Source organism: Mustela putorius, unplaced genomic scaffold (assembly GCF_011764305.1).
Source record: "Mustela putorius furo isolate JIRA1106 unplaced genomic scaffold, ASM1176430v1.1 tig00000145_pilon_pilon_pilon, whole genome shotgun sequence".
NCBI lineage: Eukaryota > Metazoa > Chordata > Mammalia > Carnivora > Mustelidae > Mustela > Mustela putorius.
The window spans coordinates 27,695,340-27,702,878 of record NW_025421294.1 but is presented as its reverse complement, the minus strand read 5'-3'; positions in this window follow the sequence as shown (position 1 = coordinate 27,702,878).

Below are 7,539 nucleotides of genomic sequence, written 5' to 3'. Positions count from 1 at the left end.
GTTGGCTGTTAAATAGATATTTAAAATTGTTAGATCTTCTTGTTGGACAGACCCTTTGGGTATGATATAGTGTCCTTCATCATCTCTTTTTATAGTATTTGGCTTAAAATCTAATTGATCTGATATAAAGATTGCCACCCCAGCTTTCTTTTGATGTTCATTAGCATAGTAAATTGTTTCCACCCCCTCACTTGAAATCTCGAGGTGTCTTTGGGTCTAAAATGAGTTTCTTGTAGACAGCATATTGATGGGTTTTGTTTTTTTTTTATCCATTCTGATACCCTGTGTCTTTTGATTTGGGCATTTAGCCCATTTACATTCAGGGTAACTACTGAGAGAGATGAATTTAGTGTCATTATGTTGCCTGTAAGGTGACTCTTTCTGTATATTGTCTCTGTTCCTTTCTGGTCTATTACTTTTAGGCTCTCTTTTTGCTTAGAAGACCCCTTTCAATATTTCCTATAGAGTTGGTTTGGTGTTTACAAACTCTTTTTTTTTTTTTTTTAAGATTTTATTTATTTATTTGATAAAGATCACAAGTAGGCAGAGAGGCAGGCAGAGAGAGGGAGGGAAGCAGTCTCCTTACTGAGCAGAGAGCCCAATGCAGGGCTTGATCCCAGGACCCTGGGATCATGACCTGAGCCGAAGGCAGAGGCCTCAACCCACTGAGCCACCCAGGAACCCCTGGTGTTTACAAACTCTTTTAGTTTTTCTTTGTCCTGGAAGCTTTTTTATTTCTCTTTCTATTTTCAATGATAGCCTAGCTGAATATAGCATTCTTGGCTGCATCGTTTGCTCATTTAATGCTCTGAATATATCATGCCAGTCCTTTCTGGCCTGCCAGGTCTCTGTGGATAAATCTGCTGCCAGTCTAATATTTTTACCATTGTATGTTACAGAATTCTTGTCCCGAGCTGCTTTCAGGATTTTCTCTTTGTCTCTGAGACTTGTAAGTTTTACTATTAGATGACAGGGTGTGGACCTCTTCTTATTGATTTTGAGGGGGTTCTCTGCGCCTTCTGGATTTTGATGCTTGTTCCCTTTGCCATATTAGGGAAATTATCTACAATAATTTGCTCCAATATATCTTCTGCCCCCTCTCTCTTTCTTCTTCTTCTGGAATCCCAATTATTCTAATATTGTTTCATCTTATGGTATCACATATCTCTCGAATTCTCCCCTCATCGTCTGGTAGTTGTTTGTCTCTCTTTTGCTCAGCTTCTTTATTCTGCCTCACTTTGTCTTCTATATCACTAATTCTCTCTGCTGCCACATTAATCCTAGCAGTAAGATCCTCCATTTTTGATTGCACCTCATTAATAGCTTTTTAAATTTCAGCTTGGTTAGATTTTCGTTCTTTTATTTCTCCAGGAAGGGCTTTTTTTTTTTTTTTCTTTTCTCCAGACAGGGTTTCTCTAATATCTTCCATGCCTTTTTTGAGCCCAGCTAGCACCTTGAGAATTGTTATTCTGAACTCTAGATCTGACATATTACCAATGTATTAATTAGGTTCCTAGCCTTTGGTACTGCTTCTTGTTCTTTTTTTGTGTTGAGTTTTTCCATCTTGTCATTTTATCCAGATAAGAATATATGAATGAGAGAATAAAATACTAAAAGGGTGGCAAAGACCCCAGAAAAGTGTGCATTAACCAAATCAGAAGACCTCAAATTGTTGGGAGAAGAAAGGGGGTAAGAAAAAGTTTAAAAAAAAGAAAAAAAAAAAAGAAAAAGAAAAAAGAAAACATATGTATATTAGACTGGTGAATAGGACAGGGGCACCCACTTGATTTTGGGAGTATTTTGGTCTCTTAGAAGAAACTACCTCCCAAAATTTTAAAGAAAGAAAAAAAAATATGTACATACACACACACACACACACACACACACACACACAAATAAGGGAAACACGATGAAGGGACAGAATATGACTGTAAAGATGAAAACTAAAAAAAATTTGTAAAAAAGGAATTGATAAGATAAGTTGGTTGGGAAAAGAAAGAAAAAGAAAGTGGAGAGAATTCGCTCAGGCTGGAGACTGGAACAAGCCCTGTGCTAGATTTAGGGTATATTTTGATCTATTAGAAGGAGTTGTATCCCAAAATTTTTTAGAAGAAAAAACCCTATGTGTATACAAAAGATAAAGTTAGATACCATGAAGGACAAAATATGACTATAATAATAAAGGTTTAAAAAGTTTTTTTAAAGAAAAGTATTGTTAAGATAAAGCAGTTAAAACACTTTTAAAACTTTAAAAAATTATTTATTTATTTAATTTTAAAATATTTAATTTATTTATTTGACAGACAGAGATCACAAGTAGGCAGAGAGGCAGGCAGAGAGAGAGGGGGAAGCTGACTCCCTGCTGAGCAGAGAGCCTGAGGCAGGGCTCGATGCCAGGACCCTGAGATCATGACCTGAGCCAAAGGCAGAGGCTTTAACCGACTGAGCCACCCAGGTGCCCCAAAGCAGTTATAACACTTTAAAAGAGGAAAGAGTAAATATAAAAAAATTAGAGGGCGCCTGGGTGGCTCAGTGGGTTAAGCCGCTGCCTTCGGCTCGGGTCATGATCTCAGGGTCCTGGGATCGAGTCCGGCGTTGGGCTCTCTGCTCGGCAGGGAGCCTGCTTCCTCCTCTCTCTCTCTGCCTGCCTCTCTGCCTACTTGTGATCTCTCTCTGTCAAATAAATAAATAAAATCTTTAAAAAAAATTAGAATAAGAAAAAAAGTAAAAGTAAAAAAATTTAATTAGCTTTGCAAGACTAAAGACAGGGAGAAAGCCATGAATTCCATGCATTGCTTTTCCCTCCTCTGGAATTCCTGCTGTTCTTCTTGATCAGTGAGCTTAATTCCTGCTGTTCTTCTTGATCAGTGAGCTTGGTCTTGGCTGGATGTTCTTGCTGATCTTCTGGGGGAGGGGCCTGTTGCAGTGACTCTCAACTGTCTTTGCTCGAGGCGGAATTACACTGCTCTTGCCCAGGGGCCAGGCTAAGTAAACTGCTCCAGTTCACGCTCAAGGAGCTTTTATTCCTTGAATGATTTCCATAGAGTTCTGGAGGATGGGAAGGAAATGGTGGCCTCCTAATCTCTGGCCTGGAGGAGCTGAGAACTCGGGGCCCTGCTCCTCAGTGTGCCCTTGGAGAAAAGCGCTCAATCACTCCCGTCTTCCTGCTCTCCGGCCGCGCTCCTAGCTCACTTGGCCTTTGATCGAGATTTTGTTTCTGGCACACAGCCCCATTTGGAGTCTCCAAACCCAGCAGATCACTGCTGCTCTTCCAGGGGAGTCTCCTTGGAATTGCCACTTGTGAGGTCGCTGCTCAAAGAGCAGTGGTCTGACTGTGCCATGGATCACAGTTTAAGGTAACCCCCAACTGAGAGCTCAGTCCTCTGTTCTGTCTCTGTAGCTGGCTTCCCTGCTCTGACACTTGCAAGCTCTGGGACACTCAGATACCCCCAAACCTTCTGTGACCCTGCGGGACCTGAGACCATGCTGTCCCCATGAGGGCTTCACTGCACCTAGCCTCTGGGTGATGTCCCTCAGTGGAACAGACTTCCAAAAGTTCTGATTTTGTGCTCTTTTGCTCTGCTGCTTGCCAGGAGCTGGCCTCTCCCCCCTTGGTCTATCTTCCTGTTGTTTATGATTCACTTCTCCACAGGTCCTATCTTTTAGAAAGTGGTCGATTTTCTGTTCCTAGAATTGCTGCTCTTCTCTTTGATCTCCTGTTGGATTTGTAGGTGTTTGGAATGGTTTGATAACTATCTAACTGAACTCTGGCTACCTGATGTCATCTCAACCTGCTACCCCTCTGCCATCTTCTAGAAAGTTTTAAGTATGTGACTTGCTCTATATTTCTATTGGACAGTGCTGGTCTGGGGGCCAAAGGAAGGAAGCCAGGTAGATGAAGGGCCCTTTGCAACTTTGAAGAGTCCTCCCTTCCACCTGGTCTGGGCCCGTGGGAGACACCATTCTGGGGAGTGGACACTCACATCTCAGCAGCTCTGCATAGGATGTTGCTCCCCTCTTCTGTCTTCTGGGCCTGCTAGGAAACTGTTCCTGGGCTGGTGTGCTTCTTGAGGATCCAAGACAGAGCACACATTCATAAAGACCCTTTCTTCATTGGACTCCAGTGGACCAAGGGATCTTAATGGGTGGGGAGTAGCTCACATTCGTATCTGTAGCCACAGAACCTGGCCAGAGGTCCTGCACGCAGAAGGCTGGTTGGATGGAGAGACAGATGGGTGAACAGATGCATGGCAGGATGGTTTGTTTGCTTTGTTTCTTTCTTTCTCCTCCCTCTTTTTTTCTTTCTTTCTTAAATTTTTTTTTTTTTTTTTTTTTTTTTTACTTATTTACTTGTCAGAGCAGAAGCAGGGGAACTGCAGACAGAGGGAGTAGAAGGCTCCCTACCGAACAGGGAGTCTGATGCAGGACTCAATCCTAGGACCCTGGGGTTATGACCTTAGCTGAAGGTAGAGGTTTAACCGATTGAGCTACCCAGGTGTCCCAGGATGGCTTGTTAAGGACATAAATGAACCAAGAGATTGAAAATGTGGCTACTAGAGGAATGAATGGTTCGGTGGAGCTCAGAGACATGGGTAGATGAAAATTGGGGTGGAAAAAGTGGGTGAATGAAAGGGTAGATGAAAAAACAGTGGATGAATAGGCAGGCAGGAGGCTGCCTGGATGGTTGGATGGATGCATAAATAATGGAGTGGGTCAAAGGAAGATGGGTGATGAGGTGGAGGGAAAATTAGATGGTGTGTGGATGGAGGGTCAAGAAAGGTAGAACAAAGGGGCTTGTCCCAATACAAGCATTGGCAAAGGCATGTTGAAGACATCACCTCTTAGGGTCTGCATGTAGTGTGTTTCTTCCCTTCTTCCTTAGGCTTTGCCCAGACATGTCTGAACTTCTCCAGGCTTTCATCGCCTTCCCTGGAAAGTTGTTAATGCTTTGGCTATGCTAATGAAGTCTCTCCCTCATTAGAACTGTCAGCTCCCTGGCAGGCCACCTCTGTCATCTTTTGGGGGGACAGGCTGGGACATGTGTGTGTGGGTACAGATGATGTATTTGTTACAGTGGGGGGGGGCATTTGTTAGGACAAGTCAATCATCTTTCTTTTTTTTTTTTTTTAAAGATTTTATTTATTTGACAGAGAGAGATCACAAGTAGGCAGAAGCAGGCAGAGGGAGAGAGAGAGAGAGAGAGAGAGAGAGGAGGAAACGGGCTCCCCACTGAGCAGAAAGCCTGATGCGGGGCTCGATCCCAGGACCCTGGGATCATGACCTGAGCCGAAGGCAGAGGCTTTAACCCACTGAGCCACCCAGGCGCCCCCAATCATCTTTCTATACAGACCTCGTATAGACAAGGACTTGGCTGATAATCAGGGAACCAAGAGTGGGACCGAGGGAAGAGAGAGTGTCTTTAAGAGATCTGAATCCATGGGAGAAGGGAGAGAGGATAAAAAGAGATTTCTTTTTTAGGACACAATTCCTGACCAGGTGAGTATGCCGTAACTGCTCTCTACCAGCAGATGAGGACCTGCTAGAAGGTGTTTCCTTGGACAGCCCATTCTCCTTACTCAGCAGTCCCTGGAGGTGGCCTGGAAAGCCTGCCTCCTTTGGGGCAGGTGAATCTCAGAAGAAAGTTCGGCATCACTTTTTGATTTGAATCTTTTCTCAGCAGATGGCAGGAGTGAGTCCTGGGGTGGGAAGCACTGTGTCTCTCTAGTGACAGGGGGCCTGGGGAGGGTGGAGAGGAGCGTGGACCCATCCATCTTGGTCATGCTGCATCACTGCCTGGGGCAGTCAGGCTGGGAGAAACCTGGCAGGTCTGACCATTTTGAGGTTCTGGATTTTCTGCATCAGTGAAGGCTCCCATCATGGTGGTCAGTAGTCAGCTCTTACTGTCAATTCAATGATGTGTCAAGCAGGCTCCCTGGAGAGGTCCCATTGCAAATGGCATAGAGCGATGACAGCCTGTCTGCTCCCCGTGGCCTGTGTGTGCTCCCAGCAACTGTCCGAAGTGGCATCAACACTTTCCTTAGACAATGCTCAAACCTTTCCTCTGATTTTCAGGCTTACGCCTACCATATCCCATCCTCCAAATTCTGAGTAGTGCATGGATTTTTTTTTTCTCTCTGTGAAATTAGAAAAAAACCTGGACCTTCTTTCATAAAGGCAACGTCAGTACAATTAAACATCTAAAAAAACACATGAGGTTCCAACAGCCTTGATGAGGGTAATGAGGAGTTTTGCTGAAGGTTTTCTTAATGGCACCGTTGACCAGGAATTAGACAGCAAACTTCTTCAACGTTCTCTCTAACTCATTGATGTCCTTGTGGGTTCAGCTTTTAACCACTGCTCACATCTGCGTTGTCTTGAAAATGCCTAATCTTGGGACAAGTTTGCTTCCCCCACTGCTCCTTCTGGCTCTGGCCAAGAACTTGAAAGCAACTCCCAGCTCCAAAATGTTTGTTTTCCCTCCAGTAAGGACAAGTCCATTCTTAAGAGATGGCTTTATGTTTTCGTGCTCATTCTCCTCCTGCTCCCAACCCTGACCAGTCCAATGGGAGGTGGGGACGAGGAACTTGGTCCTTCCAGGTTGCTTTGGCCAGACTTGCTTGGGGGGGCCTCAGCTTGGCTGTGCAGGCTGGGGGTGCCAGGTGTAGCCTCTGAGAAGGTGAAGGTGGATAGGAAAGAAGTCTGGGAAGTTGAGGGTGCTATGTCCTCAGATTACCTGTGCTTTGCAGAGCTTTCTTCCTTTTCCTTTCCTTTGTGAAGATTTTATTTATTTGACAGAGAGAGGGAGAGAGAGAGAGAGACAGAGTGTGTGATCACAGGCAGGCGGAATGGCAGAGGGAGAGGGAGAAGCAGGCTCCCCACTGAGCACAGAGCTGGACTAGGACACATCCCCATCCCAAGAGGATCATGACCTGAGCCAAAGGCAGACTCTTAACTGACTGAACCACCACACACCCCGTCCGTCCTGAGGTTTCATCTTGAGAAATGTGCTGGTCAAATCATCCTTGGTTCTGAGTAACAGAAACCCTCTCAAACTAGTTAATGGCCGTAAATTATTACAAGTACATAGGAATTTCTTTCAGAATCCAAGGATAGGAAGGAAGCTGGGACTCAGGAACGGCCTGAGAGTTGAACCTAGAAAGTTGTGTGCTCCTCCTCCAGCCCCCCGCCATCTCCTCCTGTCTCCTTTCTTCCCCTGCACTGTCTCTCTCCCATTCCCCTCCTCCCCATCTCTCCAGTCTCTCGCTTTTCCTCCTTCCTGTTTCCTCCTTTTGCCACCCTCCCCTACCTCTCTCCCTTCTTTTTCTCCCCTGACTCTCCCCCAACCTGCACCCCTACTTTCCCTTTCCTCTCCCCTCTTCCTGTGCAGGCCAACCTTTGTCCTGTCTTGGAAATAAGAAGATGATCATCCTGACCCATTGAATTCCTACTTGGCACTCACTTGCAGTCACAGGAGGAAATGAACTTTCTAAGTTCAACCTGTGGAAATTCTCACTGACCTAGCTTGGGGCCGGTAGGCTC